The 27,642-nt window shown below is 43.8% G+C and overlaps 1 protein-coding gene across 2 annotated transcripts in view; it reads left to right on the forward strand.

Annotated features, from left to right (window-relative positions):
- The window catches only part of LOC126345346 (uncharacterized), a 997,319-nt gene that overhangs the window by 383,254 nt on the left and 586,423 nt on the right, over positions 1-27,642 (forward strand). The window lies entirely within an intron of this gene.

Genomic DNA, 27,642 nt, shown 5'->3' on the forward strand with positions numbered 1-27,642 from the left:
TACTGTTAGGGTTACATCCCTTCGACGTTGCAGGTTTTATAGAAGTAACGTGAGCTTGTTTTAGATAAGGACGGGCTACGGAAATGGGTGCCGTAGCACTCAAATTCTAGTGTTTGTTGGTTACGTCAGAAGCATCTTCGTACATCCGTTTTTAAAGCCTCTTAACTTGAGATCTGCTCCGCGAAAGCAATTATTGTTCTTTACGAGCATCTAACGTTATTATTCAAAAGTAATTCCACAATATGCCTAAATGGAAATTTTGTAAGCAGTGTATCTTGATAGCACCAAAGACGTGAGTGAAACAAAGACTTTACATGCGTAATCAGTTTAAAAATTCAGGGCTTACCAACAAACAATGGTAATATGTTTGTTGGGCATGACAACAGGGGATATAAAAACAAATGAATGGATAATGTTATAGTGACTGTCACGGAACTGCAATGGAGGTATAGCGATATGAAATGACGGATGATGGTAAAGGAGATTAAGTGTCAGATTCTTCGTAATGGGTCCGCAGCTCGTGGTCGTGCGGTAGCGTTCTCGCTTCCCGCGCCCGGGTTCCCGGGTTCAATTCCCGGCGGGGTCAGGGATTTTCTCTGCCTCGTGATTAGGTTTAAGTAGTTCTAGGGGACTGATGACCATAGATGCTACTGAATGCAATGAGCTGCATAGGTTAGTTACAAGGTACATATGACTAAAATTGCTGTACATCCTCATCCCTGTTCCAGTCGCGAATGGTGCACGGCTGAACGACAGATAGTAAGTCTCCATGCGAGCTCGAATCTCTGTAATGTTGCCTTCACGGTCTTCTCGCGAGATATCCGTAAGACGAAGCAATATATTGTTTCACTCTTCTAGGAACGTACGCTCTCGGAACTTTAACACTAGTCCGCACAGTGATGTACGGCCTCTATCTTGCACCGTATGCCACTGCAGTTGGGCGAGTAATTCCGCGACTATTTCGCGCTTACTAAATGAACCTGTGACGAAACGCGATGCTCTTATTTGGAGCTTCTCTGTTTCTTCTAACATTCCCATGTGGTGCGGATCCCAGACTGACGAGCAATACCCAAGTGTCGGTCGAACGAGGATTTTGTAATCTAGCTCATTTATGGGGCAAACTAAACTTCCATATGATTCCTCACGTCTATTTCAGTCCGCCATCTCAGTTTCCTACGATTAGTTTTGCGTGATCATTTCAGTTTAAATCACATCGCACGAGTACTCACACATACTTTGTTGATGTGACAGCATCCAGCGATTGTTCTGCAATCGTGTAATCATCCAACTATGGGTCTTTCCGATTGCTTACGCGCAGTACGTTACATTTGTGTACGTCTGCTGTGAATCCTGCACTAATCGTCGATCCTCAGCAGATCTTCCTTCTGTCCTTACAATATTCTAGCGTCACGCCTTGTCTATGTACAATGGCATCATCTTCGAAGAGGTTTTTCGGGCTCTCAGTGTCACCTGTCAAATCATTTATCTACACGATCTAACAGTTGTAAGAGCAGATACTTTTGTATGTGATACGTTAATACACTATATTTTCAAAAGTATCCGGACACCCCCAAAAACACACTTTTTTCATATTAGGTGCATTGTGCTACCACCTGCTGCCAGGTACTCCACATCAGCGAGCTCAGTAGTTATTAGATATCGTGAAAGAGCAGTATGGAGCGCTCCGCGGAACTCACGGACTTCGAACGTGGTCACGCGATTGGTTGTCACTTGCGTCATACGTCTGTACGCTAGATTTCCACACTCCTAAACCTCCCTAGGTCCACTGTTTCCCATGTAATAGTGAAGTGGCAACGTGAAGGGACACCTACAGCGCAAAAGCGTACAAGCCGACCTCGTCTGTTGACCACTGACAGTTGAAGAGGGCCGTAATGTGTAATAGGCAGACATCTATCCAGACCATCACACAGGAATTCCAAACTGCATCACGATCCATTGCAAGTACTATGACAGGCGATAGGTGAGAAAACTTGGATTTCATGGTCGAGCGGCTGCTCATAAGCCACACATCACGCCAGTAAATGACAAATGACGCCTCGCTTGGTGTAGGAAGCGTAAACATTGGACGATTAAACAGTGGAAACACGTTATGTGGAGTGACGAATCACGCTACACAATGTGGCGATCCGATGGCAGGGTGTGGACATGTCGAATACCTGGTGAACATCATCTGCCAGCGTGTGTACTGCCAATTGCAAAATCCGGAGGTGGTGGTGTTGTGGTGTTGTGGTGTGGTAGTGTTTTTCATAGAGGAGTCTTGCACACCTTGTTGTTTTGCTTGGCACTATCACAGCACAGGCCTACATTGATGTTTGAAGCGCCTTCTTGCTTCTGACCTGCACAGAGTACTGTACTGAATCCTATATAACATGTTTGGGGTGTTTTGGAACGCCGACTTCGTGACAGGCTTCACCGACTGACAGTACTCCGTGAAGAATGGGCTGCCATTCTCCAAGAAACCTTCCAGCATGTGATTGAACGTATGCCTGCGAGAGTGGAAGCTGTCATCAAGGCTAAGGGTTGGCCAACACCATATTGAGTTCCAGCATTACCGATGGAGGGCGCCACTTGGAAGTAGTTTTCAGCCAAGTGTCCGGATACTTTTGATCATAGTGTATGTACACACATCAGCGTGTTGGTTTTTTTTCTATGACCAGCAGTCTTTCGACAAACACGTCACAGAGTTTACAACCTGGTTTTTTTTTCTGCACGGTCGTCAATATAAACTAACCCTTTTGTTTACACGTATGCACACTTCATCATGGGACCTGCATCCCAGGGGATAACCTATTGATGGCTTGCTCTTGCCTCATGTACTTGCAGTTACTAACCAACATAATAACACACGAGTTGTAACAACTATAATTTTTAGTCTGTAAATGACGCAAATACTGATGTAACGTTGTTCAGTACACCAAACTAAGTTACCAATAGATATATGTTCACTTAAACCCGTTACAGGCTGTATATTGTGAACAGTATTGGTCCCTGTACTTCGTCTGGGTACGTGACCTGTGACTGAGTGATGATAATAATATGATGTACTGACGAGTTGCAGTAAGAGCCTCTAAATGCTGTGACGTGGATTCAAAGAGGGTCAGGATATGTTACTGTGTTGTCTGTATCAGGTTTGTACCGAATTCACATAGCAAGGGCAGTGCCTGCTGGAGGATTTTGACAAAAAAATTAGTAAACAAGCATTTTGTATGAGTGAATTGCCAGACAGACTTGTAGGTGAAGCCATGGCACCCATCTTTCTCTGAAGAACCCTTGCTCGTTCCTAGCGGTATGCGGAAGGAATACTTGGTGAAGGGCGAAGTGCCATCCAGATTGCTATCAGTTCATAGAATACCAGAGGAGATGTTTTATTCAGTATCACCCTGAAGCATCGTATATCTGCGTCTGCATCTGCATACCTCCACCAGCCACATTTGTGCGACCACCTCTCAAACGCCTGAATAACCACCTTCTGCAGCGCGGAGTGTGGCGAGACGTGCAGGAAGAAAAGAGTCAGGGAGGTTGTGCCGTGGTCAGCTGCGCCAGGTTTCTCGGTTGAGCATATAAGGCGGTAACACACAGATCGAGGTGGTCTCACAGATTCTCGATTGGGTTTAAATTTGGGGGGGGGGGGGGGAGGGGGAGGAGGCCAGAGAAGTAGTATGGTAAACCCATCCTGGTGCTCTTGGAACCACGCTGATATACTGTGACTGGTGTGACAAAACTTTCCCACAGTTCTTTTACGACGTTTCTCTCTGCAGATTTGTGTGTTGAAATTACGTAACAAATATTTTTAAATCGTCTTTAGAGATCTTGACCGTCACTGCCTCTGGTGTTGTCCAGAATTTCTCTGATGATATGGGGTATTTTTTGTTACCCCTGTTTTTGGGGCCATGTATATTGATCATGGTGTAAATCTTGTTTGCACACTTTAAGCGAATTGTCATTAACCTATTGCTTATTGGATTGACCACTCTAATTGAATTGATTATTTTCTTATGTACCATATAGGCCACGCCAAGAAGGGGAGCACCGTTGTTGACTCGTTTATCTATCTTGCTTTTGAAGATAGTCTCCATAATCCATTGTGTCTTCGGCTGTCATGGGGGTTTCCTGCATGGCAGGTACCATTATCTTCTGTTTGTTGAGGTCTAATGTTAGTTTGTGCGGTTTGCCTGGTTGGATCAGTGCGTTGATGTTGAATTACACAAGAAATGTAAATGTTGTGTATGGAAGTTTGCCAGAGAACATTGACGTTCTCTGTGATCGTACAAACTGGAGTAAAATTTGTTAACATCGATTATGGAAAAACGAAGTTTTCAACACGCTGTTTATCAGTAGTATGTCGTCGTATTAACTGAAGTTCTTGTGCATAATTTTGGGGCTAGATCCACAGAATCCGAGTCCCTGGTTGCTGTATGTTGACGGGTGGATTGGTTACCACCTGGCTTATTCTTGTTATTCCTCGAAAGAGTCATGGTTGGTTGTAAACTTGTTGGTCCAGTGTTTCCTCTGTGAGGTTAGAACCAGCGATTGTTAGTTCGTAGAGCATTAATTTGCAGCCGCAACCTGTGGGTCGACAGACGCTGACCGGAAAGCCACCCACTCCTGATGCCGTCGCGCCTGGATTTGCTATGCTATTTTTGGTCCGCCCCGAGTATTTTATTTCCTCGGTACCCTTCATATCTGATGGGCGTTCCCCTATCCGCCACCTGGGAAGGCACTCAGTATGGGAATAGCAACCCACCCGGCGCTCATATGTATTATTCGCCAGATCATTTATACCTATCGTAATTGTCAGTCATCCGTTACGCCTTTAAGCAATGCAGACAGCGTAGCAGCAGTGGCTACTGTGGCGCCCGTAAGCGTGAAGCATTCACCGTAGGACGGGGTGAAGCGTCCCTCGACCAGGAACACATTTCACGATTCTCTTCCTCATCATAGTCTGGGACATTTATCATTTCTGCGCAGAGAGAGCCGACACAATGATAATGTGTGCCACCAGAGCACCCTGCAGTTGATTGTCGCACCGTCGACGCAAACAGGTGGACACGCTTTGCAGTTCTCCAGTGCCGACGAAGCTGTCGCTAGCAGCCATATGGACGACGTGGTAATCATCACTTGCTGTGGTGTCACTGTTTTATCCAGTAGCCATCTGTCGCTACATACGTCCCTGTTCTATACACTAATCTTACACACATCGTGTGAGGAGATATGTCAAATGTGGAACATTCATTTCCTCGATATCGAAACATTTGTCACTTTAGAATTTACTCAGATGCTGATGTTTAGTCCTTGGACATCGATGGAGCATAACTGTTAATTTCTGCTTTTGGCGGATCTTCGTCTCGGCTGCGCGACACAGATATTTTTGGTCAGAAAAGAATTTTGCTGGACCTACGTATTCGCCTTATCTCTGCACGCATAACGATGTATTGCTGATACACTGCTATACACTCCGAGAGTTGGGATTCTTTCAGGCAATTCTTAATGGACGCTAAAAGTGTCACAATCCTTATCTCAGTCGTAGGTTCTAACCCCAAAATTATGGACAGGAACTTGAATCTATACGAGGACATACTACTCAAAAATGGCGTGTTAAAAACTTAGTTTTACTAAAAACGATGTTAACAATTTTTACTCTAGTCTGTATAAGATATTCAGTCTCTAATAATATTATTATTTGAGAGGGATTATTTTTCAGTAGACATGGATTTGACTTTCAGTTGTTGAACAGACAATAAGACACACTTAATGACGAAATTACACTGTCGTGGAGATAACACAGTAAACTGCATCTTCAGATCATCTGCACAGTCTAGACCACAATTTTAATTATTTTCTATGACCAGTTGTTGGCAGTAGAGGCCGTCTTCAGATGTAAAAATCATTACGCGAAGATATTTCTTCAATGATATTGACCTATATGGGCTGAAACCGGTCATCGAAAACAAATAACGTTGTGGTCTAGAATGCATTGTCCAGACGATCGTTTTATTGTTCCTCAAAATAATCGTCTTTAACATTTATACAGTTGTTCATGCGCTCAAACCGAGATCTAACACTCTTTTTTCCGCTGTGATATTGGTAACACGTAAACAAAATTTTGGTTTCAGGAGCTTCTGGAGGTGATGAAAATCGCTGTCCGGGCATTATTTGTTTGGCGAAAGAGGACAAAAAGTAGTCGATAGGTTAGAAATCAACTGGATATGGGCCGCTGAACCTCAATTCGATGTTTATTTCAATCATACACAGGTGTCCAAATTTAAAGCAATAATCCGCTATTTCCTCAAAAAATGTCTCAAATGTGCGTGAATTCCTAAGGAACCCAACTGCTGAGGTCATCGGTCCCTAGACGTACACACTACTTAAACTAACTTACGCGAAGGACAACATGCACACCCGTTCGCGAAGGAGGACTCGAACCTCCGACGGGAGGGGCCGCTCAATCCGTGAGACCCCGTTCTGTTTCTAATTCACGGTATAACGGAACAAACTACTAACAGATATTTATACGGTCATGTTATGCACGGAAGATAGCATTCGAGTCAACGGACAGCCATGCCAACGATAACGTCAGGCACCTATCAAACTGGGCTGTGTATGCAGTGTAGTTCCGCATCCAGAATCGCTGTGCACACAACACAGACAGTGCAGTATGGCACAGAGAACACGCCTACCAGACACTCTGCAGTGGAGGGCCTTGGAAAGAATGAAAGCAGTACAATCGCAAACTGATGTGGCCCTACGGCTTAATGTGAACGTTCTGTTGTTTCTCGGATGTGGCGACAGTTCGAAACTGTATTCCGAAGGCCAGGGCCGGGACGACCACAGGTGATATCAGAAAGAGCTTGACGGGGACGACGGTGCTGGTTTAGTACTGCATGGCAATTGGCATCTGACCTCGAATATACACTGGACATGTTATATCGAGGCAAACGGTGTACAGTATGTTTTGGAAGAGTGGCCTTTATTGTAGGAGACCTGCTGTATGTGTATCTCAGACGCATCGTCACAGAAGGGAACGTCTAGAATGGTTGGCTGGTTGATCTGGCGGAGTGGACCAAACAGCGAAGTCATCGGTCCCATCGGATAAGGTAAGGATGGGGAAGGGAGTCGCCCGTACCCGTTCAAAGGAACCATCCTGGTATCTGCCTGTAGCTGTTTACGGAAATCACCACGGCAAACCTACATGAGGATGACCAGACGTGGGTTTGAACCGTGGTTCTCTCGAATGTGAGCCCAGTGTACTAACCACTGCACCATCTTGCTCGGTCGTCTACAATGGGGCTGTCAACATGGCACCTGGACGATCGAACAGGGGGCCAATTTTCTTTTCACAGAGGAGTCACAATTTGGTCTGGACCCAAACGTTGTGTAAAGTGACCGCTATCGAGAAGGATCCCGAACAGTGTGAGCAGGGATTATGTTGACCACTTGAACAGTTCTTCATGAAATAGTACGGGTGAATTGTCAAGATTTAACTGCTATCAGGTATCGTCACAAGGTCTTGGGACCTCGTGTGCAGTTATTGCAAGGTGCTGTGGGATCAGACTTCGTGTTGATGAACAGTATTGCTCGACCTCATAGAGACGGCTCGTTGATGTTTTCTTGGAAACGGAAGATACTAAAGCCATGGAATGGTCTGCTCCCTCTCTCTATTTAAATTCCATAGTGCATGTCTGAGGTGCGCTAGGGAAACAGTTTGCATCACGTCAGCATCCACCAACCACTCTCCAAGACCTGCGAGTAGCTCTGCAGGAAGAATAGGCGTTACTGCCTAAACGTGAGACTGATAACATTATTCACAGCTTGCCGCGTCGTTGTCAGACCTGTATTGCTGCCAGAGGTTGTCATACCATATACTGAGCACATTAACCAGTTTTCGGAATGTGTGTGAAAAAAAAAACGGAGAACATTTTTGTCTACTGTTATGCATCTCGCAAATGTTGACGTTCTGTATTCTTTACAATGTTTCTACATTACTAATACCTGTTTATACTGTTTTGTGGCAAAATAACCTCAAGCTTTCAAAATTTCCTTTTGTTGCTTTAATTTTGGACACCTGCGTATAATCTTTCTACCTGTCATATGGCATGTTATCCTAATTAAGAATAACGCGATTTTCTCCTTTACTTATCCTGATTTAATCAACGAATTTTCCCGAACAAACTGCTGTATGCTATTCAGCATTAAGTGTTCTTCGAAGTGTTTCCCAAACGAGCCTCTTTAGGTGGCTACCTTTTATCTTGGAACTGTTATTTCTGGGTGACTGCTGCTTACTCTCCAGCTCGTACGAATGTGTCAATGTCCCGTCTCTTCTTATGATATTATATTTACTCGATCGATTTTTGTACGTTTTTCAAACAATTAACACGATACTATTTCTGAGCTTCGGTCAAATTGTAGGATATCCAACACGAACAAATCACTTTCACAGCAAAACGTTCAGGTAGAATCGCTTGTCCCGCAGTCTTAGATATGCCCAATGAAGCCACACGCTGTGGCCGAGCGGTTCTAGGCGCTTCATCCCGGAACCGCGAGACTGCTACGGTTGCAGGTTGGAATCCTGCCGCTGACATTGATATGTGTGTGATGTCCTTAGGTTAGTTAGGCTGGTTCAAATGGCTCTGATCACTATGGGACTTAACTTCTGAGGTCATCAGTCCCCTAGAACTCAGAACGACTTAAACCTAGCTAACCTAAAAAAAAAGTTCAAATGTGTGTGAAATCTTATGGGACTCAACTGCTAAGGTCATCAGTCCCTAAGCTTACACACCACTTAACCTAAATTATCCTAAGGACAAACACACACACCCAAGCCCGATGGAGGACTCGAACCTCCGCCGGGACCAGCCATACAGTCCATGACTGCAGCGCCTAAGACCGCTCGGCTAATCCCGCGCTAACTAACCTAAGGATTCGAACCTGCGACCGTATCAGTCGCGCGGTTCCAGACTGTAGCGCCTAGAACCGCTCGGCCCCTCCGGCCGGCGGTTAGTTAGGTTCAAGTAGTTCTACGTCTAGGGGACTGATGACTTCAGATGTTATGTCCCATAGTGCTCAGAGCCATTTGAACCATTTTGTCCTGTGAAGTCCCTACGTCACAGTAAATCACGTGGCTATCCTCTCTAATCATGCTGGATGCTATGTTCCTGCAATGAAAACCGATTCTGGTCGATCTCCACGAAATTCATCGCTGACAGAAGTATGCCAAAATAAAACCAATAGTAAACACTGTCGTCGGAAAATCGGTTACCTAGATGACTGAAGCGTTAGAAGCATTGTCGTTGAGTTTCGGCTTCACGAAAATCATAAAAAATGTCCAACTTAAAACTTTCAAGTGAATATTTCCGTCTTTTCTCAACCCTGTTTCTGTAAACGCTCACTCTAAACAAATCACCCGACAAATTACTAATATGCTATTGTCTTAAGAGTGACAAATTACAAAGCATGAAAGGATGGCGAAGTCACACGTCAGTAGCACCATCCATCAGACGCTTGTAATAATTTAAAACGAGGTGCACCCTCTTTGTCACGTATTAAATAATGTTTCCATTAGTTAGCCATGGTGGTCACAGGAGTTCATACGTAGAATAGAAACAACCTGACTTACCATCAACGAGATGACTTCCTTGTCTGAGCTTTAACTAGGGAGCAACTACAGACTAGTTGAACAAAAGAGAAGCAGTAACAGGAGAATGGGCCGGTAAGAAAGCTCTGCAATTTCGAACATAGACTAGTCACTGGATGTCACTTGAGCAAAAAATCCGTCAGGGATATTTCAACCAACTAATGCTTCAAAAGTCGACTGTTGCTGGTATGATTTTGAAGTGGAAAGGCAAGGAACAACCGCAGACCCGGCGGACCTCATGTGCTGACTGACAGGACCGTCGGCTATTGTACAGGGTGGTTGTAAAAAATCGCTTGGAATCAGCGGAAGAAATCAGTCGTGAGCCAAAAGTGCAACGAGTAGCCAAACTGGCGCAATGATCGTGCGCAAGGAGTTAAAAAGAATGGTCGAACAGCTACTCAAGAGGCACATACTTCTGTGGCCAGTGCTAAGCGACACTTGATGTCGTGTAAACTGACAGAAAGACAGTAGGTGACTACAAACGAGTCATTTGGAAAATCCAATGGAAGGGGTTTGGCTATGGAGATTAATTGGGGAATGTTATTTGCGATAAGGTATGGTCAAAAATGAGATAGACAGGAAGTGTAAAATGGCTAAGTAGGGTTGGCTAGAGGACAAATGTAAAGGATGTAGAAGCATGTATCACTAGAAGCCACACACCGTCAGGTGGCTTGCGGAGTATGGATGTAGATGTAGATGTAGGCGCAAGATAGATATTGCCAACAGGAAAATTAAAGAGACTTTTGCAGAAAAGAGAACCACTTGCATGAATATCAAGAACTCAGGTGGCAACCCAGTTCTAAGCAAAGAAGGGAAAGCAGAAAGGTGGAAGGAGAATACAGAGGGTCTCTGCAAGGGCGATGTACTTGAGGACAATATTATAGAAATGGAAGAGGACGTAGAAGAAGATGAAATGGGAGATATGATACTGCGTGAAGAGTTCGACAGAGCACTGAAAGACTTAAGTCGAAACAAGGCCCCAGCAGTAGACAACATTTCATTACAACTACTAATAGCCTTGGGAGAGCCAGTCCTGAAAAAATTCTACCATCCGGTGAGTGAGATGTATGAAACGGGCGAAATACCTTCAGACTTCAAGAAGAATATAATAATTCCAATCCCAAAGAAAGCCGGTGCTGACAAATGTGAAAATTGCCGAAGTATCAGTTTAATAAGCCAAGGCTGCAAAATACTAACACGAATTCTTTACAGACGAATAAAAAAACTGGTAGAAGTCGACCTCGGGGAAGATCAGTTTGGATTTCGTAGAAATGTTGTAACACGTGAGGCAATACTGACCCTACGACTTGTCTTAGAGAATAGATTAAGGAAAGGCAATCCTACGTTTCTAGCATTTGTAGACTTAGAGAAAGCTTTTGACAATGTTGATTGCACTACTCTCTTTCAAATTCTGAAGGTGGCAGGGGTAAATTACAAGGAGCGAAAGGCTATTTACAATTTGTACAGAAACCAGATGGCAGTTACAAGAGTCAAGGGGCATGAAAGGGAAGCAATGGTTGGGCAGGGAGTGAAGAGAGGTTTGTAGCCTATCTCCGATGTTATTCCATCTGTATATTGAGCAAGCAGTAAAGGAAACAAAAGAAAAATTCGGAGTACGAATTAAAGTCCATGGAGAAGAAATAAAAACTTTGAGGTTCGTCGATGACATTGTAATTCTGTTAGAGACAACAAAGGACCTGGAAGAGCAGTTGAATGGAATGGACAGTGTCTTGAAAGGAGGATAAAGATTAACATCAACAAAAGCAAAACAAGGATAATGGAATGTAGTCGAATTAAGTCGGGTGATGCTGAGGGAATTAGATTAGGAAATGAGACGCTTAAAGTAGTAAATGAGTTTTGCTATTTGGAGAGCAAAATAACTCACGATGGTCGAAGTAGAGAGGATATAAAATGTAGACTGGCAATGGCAAGCAATGCGTTTCTGAAGAAGAGAAATTTGTTAACACCGAGTGTAGATTTGAGTGTCAGGATGTCGCTACTGAAAGTATTTGTATTAGAGTATCCATGTATGGAAGGGAAACGTGGACGATAAATAGTTTGGAGAAGAAGAGAATAGAAGCTTTCGAAATGTGGTGATACAGAAGAATGCTGAAGATTAGATGGGTAGATCACATAACTAATGAGGAGGTATTGAACAGAGTTGGGGAGAAGAAAAATTTGTGGCACAACTTGACCAGAAGAAGGGATCGGTTGGCAGAACATGTTCTGAGGCATCAAGGGATCACCAATTTAGTATTGGAGGGCAGCGTGGAGGGTAAAAATCGTAGAGGGAGACCAAGAGATCAATACACTAAAGAGATTCAAAAGGATGTAGGTTGCAGTAGGTACTGGCAGATGAAGCTTGCACAGGCTAGAGTAGCATGGAGAGCTGCATCAAACCTGTCTCTGGACTGAAGACCACAACAAGAACATGGTGTCTACAAAGAAACAATCAAGATGTAGTGCTACGGTATACGGACGGTTTTTGTGGCTACGGTATGGTCCCATAACCGCGCTTAAGAAACCGATAAACGTGAAGGATATGGACATGTTGTATAGCAATGCGTATTGTGCACAGTTGAGGAACCGTTCAGAGACGATGACTGTTTGTATTAACACGACAAAGTGCCCATCGGTAAGCAACATCTCTGCCACATTCCTGAAATGGACGCTGACACAGTCCGTATTAATATCCATTAACTGCTGCCCAGATTCGTCTGATCAGACGGATATGTGCAAATTCTTCTTTCCATTTATGGAACATGTTTGGCTTGAGTTAGAACGTTCACTTTGCTGCAGGCCTCAGCGTCTAACATCACTACCTTCTGTGAATTACGCTCTTGAGGAAGGATGGACTGCAATTTCTTCACATTCATTCAGAAATCGCTCTGAAAGTGTCTCACTGCAACTGAAGGCGTCGTAAAAGAGATGGGTGAATACATCCCCAAATTCATGTCAACTCATTGGTTCAAATGGCTCTGAGCACTATAGGACTTAACATCTGAAGTCATCAGTCCCCTAGACTTAGAACTATTTAAACCTAACTAACCTAAGGACATCACACACATCCATGCCCGAGGCAGGATTCGAACCTGCGACCGTAGCGGTCGAGCGGTTCCGGACTGAAGCGCCTAGAACCGCTCGGCCACCGCGGCCGGCTACTGATTTGTGTCCAAATACTTCTGATCAGACAGTGCAGGGTGTCCTGCTAGAGGTGTACATAAACAAATCCTTGTAAAGAAAGAATTCGACATGTTATGTTGTTGGGTAAGTACGCAACCGATAGAGAAACTCCCCAATATGTGGTGCTACCATCTCATCAACAGCGTTGAGTTGCATGGCGCATGCGCGCCAGGCCTAGCTCGACATGTTGGCGAACTATGCAGTACTGTAGATGCCTCCCTACGTCACTTTCTAGAAACGTGCCTTCCCCTCCCCCCCCCCCCCACCCACCCCCGACTACCATGGGGGATTTATCACATTTCTCCATGATACGTTGCTTGGGCGTTGGATCGAAAGGGTGGGTCCCATTTACTGGACTGACTTCGCGGGATTTTAGGGCATGGGGGATTTTGGGGGCCTTGTCTACAGAACAAGGGTTCGAAACCTGGAAGATTTGAGACAACGGAAGTATGCCGCAGTAGAGGCTATTACACCTGTCATGCTTACGAACATGTGGCGAGAAGTGGAGTGACGTTTAAATACCTGTCAGGCGACAAACGATTCCCACATTGAACTGTCTCTACATTATTTAAAATACTTGAGCTCTTATGTGCAATGTTGGACAAATCAAGGTATAAATAGGTATACCACTAGCCTGGACGCCCTGTGTATGTGTAAATCCCCAGTTAGCGTTTCTTCACTGTAGAACTCAGCAGTACGAGGGAGACTTCCAGTAGCGAGGCGACGCCCCTCGTCGCTAATTGGCCGGCGGCCGCGTTGAGACACGAGCGTGACAAACGCGGCGCAGCTGAAGAAGCGCCCAAGTGGGGCAGCCAGCAGGCGTTGCACAGGCGCGCGAGGGCTCCGTTTCACCCGCACCTGTTGCGGTGGCTGCCGGCTGGATTATTTTCTCGCGGCTGAAACACCGCGTTACGAACCAGGGACGCGGAATGGTTGAGCCTTACGTAACGCCGGTGCACACTAGAAAAAGCTGATACTAGACTCCTCCCTCCTCGTCGTATTCTACGTCATTTTCCACTTGCCGGCCGTAGTGGCCGAGCGGTTCTAGGCGCTACAGTCTGGAACCGCGCAACAGCTACGGTTGCAGGTTCGAATCCTGCTTCGGGCATGGATGTGTGTGATGTCCATAGGTTAGTAGTTAGGTTTAAGTAGCTCTAAGTTCTAGGGGACTGATGACCTCATTCCCAAAGTTCTCAGAACCATTTGAACCATTTTTTTCCACTTGGCTCTTACATCTCTGGTAGTTCTACCTAGAAGGAAGGACGATTAACATTTCGCTTACTGTCGATGACCAGCTCATTAAAGGCGTATCCCAATCTCGGATATGGTAGGATGTGGAAATAAATCGATCGTGCTCTTTCGAAGGAGCCATTCCGGCACTTGTCTCGAGTAATTTATTGAAATTACGGAAAACTTAAGTCTGCATACCCGGGCGGAGATCTGAAATGATGTGTTCCCCAATGCGAGTCCAATGTCTTACTATTGCATCTCGCTGCTCAGTAGCTACTTAGACGCAGCGCTGATAGTCAGCTTTCATCACAAATAGACATTTCCACGTCAGATGGGCAGACATAATGCTTCAGAAACGGTTCGTACAAGGAAATAACGTAAAATATCGAGTATATTTCTATGAGATTAATACCAGGCACTTATGTCTGTACGAACAAACTAAATCAGTTCTCTCTTAATGACAACTGTATTGCTGTTTTTCGGCATTCGACAACTCTTCTTAATATTCGCAATTAAATCTTTGTCAAAATCAGAAGAAGATCATTCTAAGTGTGAGAACTAAAGATGCTGAAAATACTTACATTGTTCTCATTAGGTTCATTAAACGCATTAATTTGCTTCATATTTTCTCACGACAAGAGCTCGAAAATGTGGTTAACAACTACTTTGTTTAGTTTCAAAAATGTGTAGTTGCTCCAGAATTTCTATGAGTTAAAACGTTACTAGTATTAATCATATAACAAAACACTTCCCCTTTTACATACTTACAACCTGCTTACAACTTTTCAATGAAAGGTTCATGATGGAGGTTTCTTCGCAACGTTGTTAATTAGTCTAGACCCTCCTCAGCTCACGAGCAGAAATAACTTCGGCAATCATAAAACTGAGAGCTTTGGCATAGCAGTTCGTAGAACATCCTACCTACTCACGTTCTGACATGCATCTGCTCTCACGTATAGTAGTAAATTTCACAGGTTACATCAATATTCAAGACAGGTAGTAAGAGTAATCCACTAAATTACAGACCCATATCACTAACGTCGATATGCAGCCGGATTTTGGAACACATATTTTGCTCGTGGGTTATGAATTACCACGAAGAAAACGGTCTATTGACACTCAGACAACATGAATTTAGAAAACACATATCTTGTGGAACACAACTAACTCTTTACTCGCAAGAAGTGTTGAGTGCTATTAACAAGGGATTTCAGATCTATTCCGTATTTCTGGATTTCCGAAAGGCTTTTGACACTGTACCACGCAAGCGGTTTGTAGTGAAATTGCGTGCTTATGGAATATCGTCTCAGTTATGTGAGTGGATTCGTGATTTCCTGTCATGGAGGTCACAGTTCGTGCTAACTGACGAAAAGTCATCCAGTAAAACAGAAGTGTTTTTTGGCGTTCCCCAACGTAGTGTTACAGGCCCTTTGCTGTTGTTTATCCATATAAACGATTTGGGAGACAATCTGAGCAGCCCTCTTAGGTTGTTTGCAGATGACGCTGTCCTTTATCGACTAATGAAGTCATAAGAAAAATTGCAAAAGATTCAGAAGAGATATCTGAATGCTGCGGAAATTGTCATTTGACCCTAAATAATGAAAAGTGTGATGTCATCCACATGTGTTATAAAAGGAATCCGTTAGACTTAGGTTACGTGATATATCAGTCAAATCTAAAGACTGTAAATTCCTAAATTAAAATTACGAATAACTTAAATTAGAAGAAAATATTGTGGGGAAGGCTAACCAAATACTGCGTTTTATTAGGAGGGCACTTAGAAAATGTAGCATACGTACTAAGGAGACTCCCTAAACTACGCTTGTCCGTTCCTCTTTTAGAATACTGCTGCACAGTGTGAGATCCTTACCAGATAGGATTGACGGAATACATAGGAAAAGTTCAAAGAACAGCAGCACGTTTTGTATTATCGCGAAATATGGGAGAGTGTGTCATTGAAATGATACAGGGTTTGGGATGGACGTCATTAAAACAAAGGCGTTTTTCGTTGCGGAGGAATCTTCTCACGAAAATCCTATCACCAACTTTCTACTCCAAATGCGAAAATATTTTGTTGGCTCCAACCTACTGAGGGAGAAACGATCACCGTGATAAAATAAGGGAAATCAGATCTCATACGGAAAGATATAGGCGTTCGTTCTTCCCGCGCTATACGAGATGGGAATAATACAGAATTGTGAAGGTGCTTCGATGAACCCTCTGACGGGCACTTAAATGTGATTTGTAAAGCATTCATGTAGATTTAGAATTTGGGTCTGGGTAACGTATTAAATGTAACTACGAAACTATGGATGCTATAAATTATTATTTTGAAGATTATTTAAAATCACAATTTAGGAGTGATATCTACTTACAGGAGAAACGCTTGGTGGAGTGCATTGGCATAAAAAGCGACATGTTAGAAAATTAAGTACATTTTACCTAATTAACAATTTTTAATTTAGTCACCAACACTCCACTACTTTCCTCCTAGTTTGCAATTACATTGTGGATCGGACCTATACGTGACAAAATTATTTTGCCCCGATTAAATAACAATAACCAATGCGGCGATAAATTTTCTGAAATATTTGGGTTCCCATTTTCTGCACTTGGCATATTTTCGTAATACGTTTATATCAAGTGCGAAGGTCGTACTCAAGTAACCGCCCTGTATCAATACATCTACTACTGATTCATTTATTATTGTTCAGTTAATTATTTACATGATTTATATCATTATAAAATTCAGAGTAATGCGCAATAAGAAGTACTAAATTTGGAGGAATTAGTGTATGAGTTCTTCAGCAGATAGAGGGCCGATTATTTCCCTGTCGTTTGTTCTCTTTTAGCAACAACTGTACTTTCCAGAGGCACCTAACTGTTAAACATAACAACTTTAAAAAATCAATGAAAAGGAAAATAAATAACAAGAAAAATAGTAACCTGCATGCTTTTGAAACATATCTTAAGAGAAGGGGGACAATTCAGAAAACAGTAATATGTATGTTTTTGAAGTGTATTTTGAGAGGAGACCAAGTACACAGTTTTCAGATACTTTCACTGTGCAGCTGTTAGTTGTGACACTAATGTGGTGCATCACTAACATAGCCTAATTAAACATTTATTACTTCTGAGAATTGCATTGATGCTTAATTCATCTAAACGTTGCTCTCCAAAGAAATTTCCACGCAAATACACGTGGAACCAGAATTGAAAGCAGTTATAATGCTATATAGAGGTACGAATCTTCAAATAAACGGAAATATCTGCGGTTGTAGGCAGCTCCGTCAGTCGATATAAATGCAAATGGTCGGACAGCTATAATACGAAGCGACCTTGAATTCTTAATGCTGGATAACGGCTGTGCTTTAGTCATGCTATGCGGTCCTCTCCGTTCCTTATGCATTTCGAAGTTATTTCAAGTCACGAACAGCATTTAAATAAGATACCGGGAGAGGGTGGACCGCGTAAAACGCCGGACTAGTGATCAGAATGTATGAAAAACTGGCGGACACGGACGCTATGTACAAAACCTTCAGGCACAGACGCCTCACACAGCCTTATATTCCTCATCATTTCTCACCATTTTCGCGTTAGACGTCTTTGCTTGTTCCAAAACTAAGCAATTTTAAAATAATAGCATCCTCTTCTCTGTGGCCGTCGGATCCTTCTTCTACCCCTGGGTCTGCAGTCATGGGTTGTCCTTGGTATCAGGCTCTGATCCATATGTAGTAGCTGATAGTGTCATTCGTTTTTGGAGACTTCTTGTACTTTTCGCAGGACATGGAGCTGCCCTCTTATTTCATTGTTGCTCTTATGATCTTCTAATCTGTATTCTGCCAAAGAACTTAGAAGTCTCATTTCTGCTGCCTCTGTTCTCTGAAACTGTTTGATAGTTGGTGTCCATACCTCAGGTCCACACAGTAGTAAAAGCTCAGACATAGTAATATAGAATTTAAGTACCGTCTCTTTCCTGGTTTTGTTCAGGGGCATTTTTTTATAGAACCTAACATCTGTAAGAACCCTTGTAGTTTCTTTTCAGGATCATTATCACAGTCATAAGACGAACCACAGCAGAGCTAGTTCAATATATGAACTTGTTGCAATATGTTATTGTTAATTATGAGTTTGGCTTTAAGATGTTCTTTGCACAAAATTGCATAACACTTGTTTTCTTCGGGGACATGGTTAAATTATATTGCTTTTGATTATACGTAAGGACCATACAGCTGTTGGTTGTCTTCTGTATCCACCAGTACAGCCTGACCATCTGAAGAAAGGAGTGAGTTAAATGCTGTATGTGTCAGCAGGTAGGAATGTTTAATTCTCTTTTTCCATTTGTTGGTCATATCGTTTATATATGTTAAAGACTGTAGGCAATAAACGACAGTCTTGTCTGACTACTGGTGTGATTCGTCTCGCTCCAGTACTCATGGTTGAGCCGACGCGTCTATTGATATTGATATCAGTATACAAACTTTAAATTCACCTTATTAAATGTTGAAGAAGGCCATACTGTCCTAAAATTTCTCCTTAAGTTTCACTATCCAGAGGAACGCATTTTTTATAATCTGTAAATGCTGCATACATTGTGAATTTAATTCTCTATGATTTTGCTTTTTCTTGTTCTTAGGGAAAACACAATCAACACATGATCTTCCTGGTCCAAAGCCATTTCTTTCTTCTACCGGAAGAGACTCTGCTGAAGTATTTAATCTTTCGGAAAGTGTGTCAGCATACAACTACAGTTTAGTAGTCTTGTACCTATAATTAGAGTCTACCAGGACTTCATTTTTAAATATAGGTAAGCCTAGTGAGCTCATGTCCCTTCTTTCATCATAGATTTAGAAAATTGAGAAGCCTAGCCTTAAGATTTCATTGGCGTATTTAGTAAGCTCCGAATTTATTTTGTCTTCTTTTTCTCCTCAACCATAAAGTTGGCGGGCTCGCCCATGCTTCACGTTTCCACCCTTCTCTCTGCTACCCTCCTGATACTCTCGTGTCTTCCAGCAAGTTCAGTTTAATCCATAAACTCCTGTCTCTGTCGTCCCCTCTGTCTTTCTTCGAACAATAATTCCTTTAACCAGAGCAGTGAACTGAAGTGAATCCTGAACTACCATCAGCTCACTCATTTTCACCTACGAAGCCCAAACCGAAAGACCCACGCCCTGTTCACAGGAAGTAGAGCGTTGCTCTGGGTTAACACCACACAATTCTATGATTTGTCCTGATGATTCTCAGCAGACTAAATCGTACCCTTTCCTGGAATCGACAGACTTCTCGAGGCTTTACGAATTCTATCCACCATTCAGTGATTACATAACGTAACAGGTTACGAAAGGAGGGTGGTTCACGGGAAGAGAGTGCAACGGAAATGAGACAAAAATTAGTTCTGAAGTTCTTCAAAATACTTTTCGTAGAGCTTCAAAGCTTGTATATACACTATCCGGAAACCTGGCTGAAAATGACTTGCAACTTCGTGGCACCATCCATCGGTAATGCTGGAGTTCAATATGGTGTTGGCCCAACCTTAGATTTGATGACAGCTTCCACGCTCGTAGGTATACGTTCAATCAGGTGCTGGAAGGTTTCCTGAGAGCGGCAGCTCATTCTTCAAGGAGTGCTGCACTGAGATGAGGTATCGATGTCGGTCGGTGAGGCCTGGCACGAAGTCGGCGTTCCAAAACATCCCAAAGGTGTTTTATAGGATTCATGTCAGGACTCAGTGCAGGCAGGTCCATTAAAGAGATGTTATTGTAGTGTAGCCACTCCGCCACGGGCCGTGCATTATGAACAGGTGCTCGATCGTGTTGAAAGATGCAATCGCCATCCACGAACTGCCCTTCAACAATGGGAAGCAAGAAGGTGCTTAAAACATCAATGTAGGCCTGTGCTGTGACAGTGCCACGCAAAAGAACGAGGTATGCAAGCCCACTCTACGAAAAACACGACCACATCATAACACCACCGCCTCCGAATTTTACTGTTGCCACTACGCACGGTGGCAGATGACGTTCACCGTACATTCGCCATACCTACACCCTACCATCAGATCGCCACATTGGGTATCATGTTTCGTCCTTCCACACAATGTTTTTCCACAGTTGAGTCGTCCAATTTTTACGCACCTTACACCAAGCGAGGTGTCGTTTGGCATTTACCGGCGTGATGCGTGGCTTATGACCAGCCGCGAGACCATGAAATCCAAGTTTTCTCACCTCCCGGCTAACTGTCATAGTACTTGCACTGGATCCTGATGCAGACTGGAATTCCTGTGTGATGGTCTGGATAGATGTTCGCCTATTACACATTACGTCCCTCTTCAATTGTTGGCGGTCTCTGTCCGTCAACAGACGACCTCGGCCTATACGCTTTTGTGCAGTAGGTGTCCCTTCACGTTTCCACTCCACTATCAAATCGGAAACAGCGGACCTAGGGATGCTTAGGAGTGTGGAAATCTCGCGTACAGACGTATGACACAAGCGAAGCCCGATCACCTGACCACGTTCAAAGTCCGTGAGTTCCGCGGAGCACTTCATTCTGCTCTCTCACGATGTCTAATGACTACTGAGGTCGCTGATACGGAGTTCCTGGCAGTAGGTGGCCGCACATTGCACCTAATACCGAAAACGTATGTTTTTGGGGGGTCTCCAGATCCTTTTGATCACATAGTGTAGGTCGTTCCACTCAGATCTCATTTACTGTTAATGTAACATAAATGCTTTGCTAGGGTGGCAAGTAAATACACTGAAGCGCCAAAGAAACTGGTATAGGCATGCGTATTCAAATACAGGGGTATGTAAACAGTCTGAATACGGCGCTTCTGTCTGCGAAGCCTATATAAGACCACAAGTGTCTGGCGCAGTAGTTCGATCGGTTACTGCTGCTACAATGACAGGTTATCAACATTTGAGTTTGAACATGATGTTATAGTCTCCGCACGAGTGATGGGACACGTCATCTCGCAGGTAGCGATGAAGTGGGGATTTTCCGGTACAACGATTTCACGAGTGTACCGTGAATATCAAGAATCAGGTAAAAACGCAGAACTCCGACATCGCTGTTGTTGGAAAAAGCTTCTGCGAGAACGGGACCAACAACAATTGAAGAGAATCGTTTAACGTGACAGAAGTGCATCGCTTCCTAAGATTGCTGCAGATTTCAGTGCTAGGCCATGAACAAGTGTCAGTGTGCGAACCATTGAACGAAACATCATCGACATGGGCTTTCGGAGCCGTAGGCCCACTTGTGTATACTTGATGACTGCATTACAGAAAGCTTTACGCCCAGCCTGGGCCCGACAACACTGACATTGCACTGTTTATGACTAGAAACATGTTTCTGAACGGACGAGTCACGCTTTAAATTGTATTGAGCGGATGGACATGTACGGCTGTGGAGACAACGTCCAGACTCCATGGACCCTGCAGGTCATCAGGGACCGTTCAAGCTGATGGAGGCATAAAATGGCGTGGGGCGTGTGCAGTTGGAGTGATATGGGACCCTGATACGTATAAATACGATTCTGGCAGGTGACACGTACGTAAGCATCCTGTCTGATCACCTGCATCCATTCATGTGTACTGTGCATTCCGACAGACATGCGCAATTCCAGCAGGTCATTCCGCCTCCCCAGACGACCATAATTGCTAGAGAGTGGCTTCCGAGTTGAAACACTTCCGCTGGCGACCAAACTCCCCAGACATGAACATTATTGAGCACGTCTGGAACGCCTTGCAACGTTCTGTTCAGAAGAGATCTCCACCCCCTCGTAATCTTACGGATTTTTGGACAGCCCTGCAGGGTTCCTGGTTTCAGTTCTGTGCAGCACTACTTCAGACATTACTCGAGTTTATGCCACGTCGTGTTGTGGTACTACACGATATTAGGCAGGTGTACCAGTTGCTTTGGGTCTTTAGTGTATAAACATTTACACGAAAGAAAGCAATACTCTTTATACTAAGTGCTTTGCAGACGTACTCCACGGTTTAGTGAATGTCCAGTTCCTGGATTTTCTGTCCCATTTATTTTTGTTTCCAAGAGAAATATGCCAGTTTTAGGTGGAAAACAGTTGCCAGAAACATGGCACCTGCTAGGATCGGACGGACATACTTGGAAATGGTTCTGAGCACTATGGGACTTAACATCTATGGTCATCAGTCCCCTAGAACGTAGAACTCCTTAAACCTAACTAACCTAAGGACAGCACACAACACCCAGTCATCACGAGGCAGAGAAAATCCCTGACCCCGCCGGGAATCGAACCCGGGAACCTGGGGGCGGGAAGCGAGAACGCTACCGCACGACCACGAGGTGTGGACGACATACTTGGAGACTCTGGTAATAGTGAATGGCAGGACTATTTGAAATATTATTAAAGACCCGATGGCAAATGACAGCAAGGTTTTCTCCAGATTCCTTACGGTAAATCAGTGCTGCGTGTGAATAGCTGAGCGGTTCCCCCCGTGACGCAACGTCCCCGCTTGAGAACACTCGATAATGCTGGTAGTTAGTTCCGCACGCTGGCGACGACACGCTAAGGATAAGTTCTGGCGGCGTGCACCGTTACGTACGACACGTAACAGGATTCCTGACTGACACTCGAAGTGGGAGGAAATGTCTCCCCTGATGGTGGCCACGTGTTTCATATAAAGTCATATAAAAAGTCTAGGAAATGGGGTTTTCCCCAGCATGCGAAGTATCCATACGAAAGGTGCGGCGACGTACAGAGCATCACAGATTGTCAATGTCGCGACCACTTATGCAGCGTCTATTGAAAGGCGCATTAGCAATGTTAAATCCAACAACACTGAACAAAAGAGTGGCACCACGTCGTCTTTTTCAGACGACTCCTGGTTCTTCCATGGACGTAAACGTAAGTGGAGGCTCCGATAATAACGAAAGGTGTCAGATAGCGTTCACCAATGCCACATGTGCTCAGTACCTATAAGCTATGATACGGGATGCTATTGGTCACACAAGACGACCGCCTTGGGTTCGAAAAACCCATAGATTGGGCATCATTCTTTAGACTTCTATGTTAAGGCTAGTGGTTATACGCCGTCTTCGAGGTCTCCGTGACGTTATCCTTAACATGTGTTTCCCGTGTTCTCCTGACCTACCTCGGGAGAGGTGTTCGGTTGCTGCGCTGGGCAGCACGGCCTGGAAATTGTCTCCTACCCACTGAAAAGATCTGGTCAGGTGCTGTAGAGAGACTAGAGCACCATCACAGACCAGGCAATATAACAGAAAGACTCTGCCACGCAGCTGAAGCAGAGTGGAATGACATTCCAGTATCTTTCATCCAAGCTAAATTGACTCGATGCCAGTCATAATAGAACTATAACCTCCAAAGTAGTCTTAAATAATTTTGTGTAAACAGGAATGAAAATGTTTTTGACGAATTACATCAAACAGAAAGTCAATAGAGCAATCGACGTTCTACTAATTCAGTAAATCATAAGAGAAAAGGTAAATGGAAAAGAAAGTAAGAACGATGCTCATTTAAATAGCTGTCGAAATTTGAAATGTGCCAATGGAAGTAGAAACACTTCATTCACGAGGTACAATGCGATCTTGCCATGAATAACAGATACACAAATGTAATTTCTAATTGAGAAACCGGCTGTGCAACCTTATTTGCAGAGCACATATGGCGTTACTGCAGCTTTCTATGTGTGATTGGTCTGAAAAGCTGATCATTTGCACATTCAAGTAGCTAGTAACTTGTTACCAATTTGATATTCTGCACATGGCGCCTTCACGGTACTGCGATTTTAACTGTCAGCAGTGTTATAAGTGTGGTATAACCTAGAGATCGCGGTGCCACGCCAAAGTCTGCAGCGTACGTCGATAACACAGACAGTAGCGATGCTCTCTCACTGCAATCCGCAACGACGAATAGGAGAAGACACGCCCTCTCTCTCTCGGCATGGCAGCGCCCTCACACGGAGCTGAATAGTGAATATAGAGCTGGGCATGGAATTGCTGTGCCCGAACTCGTGACCCCAGCTAAAGCAGTCAGCATTATCGAGTACGGCCAGTGTAAATCCAGTCTCAGATGAAAATGAAGTTTTGTAAATGTTGAACATTGTACTTCAAGGTGTATTGTTGGTTAGTTTAAGTTAGGTTAAGCAGTGTGTAGGCTTAGGGACCGATGACCTCAGCAGTTTGGTCCCTTAAGAATTCACACATATTTTGATATTTGATACGTTGTAGTACAGATGGGCCGTCTCCCGGAGCAATCAAGAAACCCACAGATATGGCCGGACGATCGTAGTTTCGTCTGCTCATAACATTATGTTCAAACAAAAAAATGAAGGTTTTACTGCTGGGATTATTCGCACTTCCTGTCTCTGCAGTGTAGTGAAAGCATCGTCATGTAAGATGTGACATTATGGCTTTCACACTAGATGTATTAGCTTCCTCGGTTGATTTACATTGGTATTGAAGTGTATAGTAGCTTCAGAATGAATATTCACTGTGCATTGGAGTGTGCACTGATATGAAACTTCTTGGCAGATTAAAACTGTGTGTCGGACCTGGACTCGAACCTTTCTCCTGGTCACCTCGTCGGGATTGTGAACAATTAGCCAAAGACTCTGAAGACAGTGAATATGGCATTAATAGCATCCATTTTCTATTATTTTCCATATTACCAGATTCCCACCCTCGTCTGCACATGCCTATGACGTGTCTACAGAATTGTTACTACTCGGGATGGAAACTTCAAATACTATGCACCCGACGTTAATATCGGCCTATTCATTTTATTTTAATGTGTGACCACCTTTACTTGCTTACTCCTGGTGATGAGAGAGGAGACACTCCCATCTCTCTCCCAAACTTCCCCCTCTCCCCCGCTCCCAATATTTTCCCCTACATATTAAGACATAATCACACCAAATTTAGCTGAAATTGCTTGGAGCATTGCAAAGTTATGCTGTAAATGTTACCCTTTCTTGCCACCCGCTAAACACCTAGAGTCTAAATGTAGTCGCGACTGTCAGCGAACCGCTGTATAACGACGAAAACTGCAGATTCGAAGCTAGCCCTCTTTACACATGATAACCCCACACACACACACACATCCAGGATGCTATAGGTGTTTGAGAACAGCAGTACACTTTTCGATATAATAAGTAAAACATGGTCCAAGTTTTGTTGAAATTACTAATAGGTACCAGCGTTTCTGTGAGTGGCTCGTCGCAGCGTCGATCCCTGGCGTTCGTGGCCTCCACTCTGGTATCTGTCGCGGTCGTATTCTCGCAACACGGCCGAATTAATAGTACGCCAGAAATCTGCAAGTCTGACTCCAAGTAAATGGAAGTCAGAGCATGCTACGGCTCAGAATTGCGTTAGGTCGCCGAGTCAGTGTACACGTTAATTAGAAACTCCACTGACCTACCACCGCAAGGCTGAAGCGAGGACTTTTTATCGCTCTGTCGCTTTATTGGCCTTTCCACGTGGCGCCAGCGTGAAAATTCCGAGATAAATGTCTCCCTTGGCACCCATGTGCACCACGATCAACATTTGAACCAAGACGCGTGATCTTAGGCGCCTTGCCACGGTTCGCAAGGCTGACCCCGTCAGAGGTTCGAGTGTGTGTGTGTGGTCCTTAGCGTAAGATAGTTTAGGTTAAATTAAACAGTATGTAAGCCAAGGCACCGATGACCCCAGCAGTTTGGTCCTAGGAACTTAACACAAATGTCAAGTTTCATTTGAACGCAAACGACTTCCTCTGATAGCCAAAGCCATATCGGCATTTTTAATAAAAATAATTTATGGTTATCATATAATTGTTCTCACAACACTGCTTGATATTCCAGTATTTCTCCAAGACATTGGTAGTCATAACTGATTTAGTGGTTAAAGATTTGCATGTTAAGTTCATGTACTTGCTTAATATATGTAAGAAACATCTAATACATGTAATCGATCCATGAGTGGGGTCAGCTGATATGTAATTTCATTTAGTGTCAGAACCTGTTATCTGAATTTAATTGTCTGGATTTATAAAAGGCTCTTTCATGTACGGACTGGAAGTGATGGTTGCCTTGGTTTCGTCAACGTGAGCGTGAACCGTCTCATTTACGTGAAGACGCCGAGAAATGTCGGATCATTTGACAGTGGAGACATCGCGTGGTCAAACATGCAATATAGTCCATATAGGAAGCCATTGATGTGATTGTCGATGGCAGCATATCATGACCTCACACAAATGCAGGATGCTTTTCGATCGATATCCCTGAGATTTGCAGTGGGATGAAAGAGGCTAGCACGAATGGGATGGCTGTAGGAATCTGGAACATTCTATAATAATTATTACTGGAATACTTTTGTAAATAACTTGTATTTAAATTTGTCTTGCTACTGCAGGACCAGGAACATAACTAATAACAACTATGTTTCTTGAATACAAATGAGTCATTAACAAACATTAACTGGATTATACAACAAGCAAGATAACACAATTCTGGTATTACGTGCGTAATACATGTGGGAACTAGAGGCTGCGAACCTAGCGAACTGAAGACTATTCTAATCTGACTTCGCTCACGACCTGTCGCTGACACGGCCGGTGCGATGTGCAAGTCTCTGTCCGTGCCACACGGCGGCGCTGCAAGCGCCAGCGAGTCCAGAGAGGTTGCAAGTGCTGGACCGCTATCGATTATCGCAACCTCTAGCGTAGTGTCTAACGTTGACACCACATTTATTATTATCATTATTATTATTATTAGTGGCAGTGGTCGGACACAAAGCAGTGACACACTAAAGTCTTCCAATTTCTGCCAGTTCAGTAGTCTAACATCAGTTGTAGTAACTATTGTGGGCCTCAGGTTGCCGGTGAAGCAACTGCCAGTAGGCAGAGGAGCGGCTCAGAGGAAGCATGCTTTGTAAAAAGTGTCCACCCTCAAGAAGGCTAGATGGCTTGCTTTTCTGAAGAGGAGTTGTAGGTAGCACTTGCCGTGCATCGAGAATTGCTTCATAATCCTATAATAAAAAGTTTTTGCAAACAAGCAGAAATAGTTGTGTCATTGACTTATTATTTCGTGGTGTGATAAAGCGTCTTTGCACATCTTAAAAATCAAATTGTTGAAAGAAACTTTATGAAGATGGTGGGGAGGAATGCATGGGAGGGTGAGGGTATCAGTTAATATCTGATTGCATTCAGAGGTAATGGTCTCAGGAAGGTGGGGGACCACTGAACTAGGGCTTAGCCAGACAAATCCCGCCCACCACAGAAAGTTGTCCTGCAAAGGAAGGAGTGGTTTCGGCTTAAAGTTGCTGATGACAAGGCTTGGCATCATGTCGAGCATATAATGTGTCTCGTGCAGTAGGAGAGCACGAAGCTGTTAATGTTGTGATCTCTACACTTGGTAGGGTTGTCAAGCCCGGAAGGCCACTTCATGTTATCCTCGCGCTTTCTCAACTCCTCCAGATTGTACTTCATATAAATGCATTACAGTCATACACACTTCACAGTCATGCATCCGATGCAGTGGATACACAAGTAGCCGGATGCTGTGGCGCTTCAGTCCGGAACCGCGCTGCTGCTCCGGCGCAGGTTCGAA

The sequence above is a fragment of the Schistocerca gregaria genome, chromosome 1 (assembly GCF_023897955.1).
Source record: "Schistocerca gregaria isolate iqSchGreg1 chromosome 1, iqSchGreg1.2, whole genome shotgun sequence".
Lineage (NCBI taxonomy): Eukaryota > Metazoa > Arthropoda > Insecta > Orthoptera > Acrididae > Schistocerca > Schistocerca gregaria.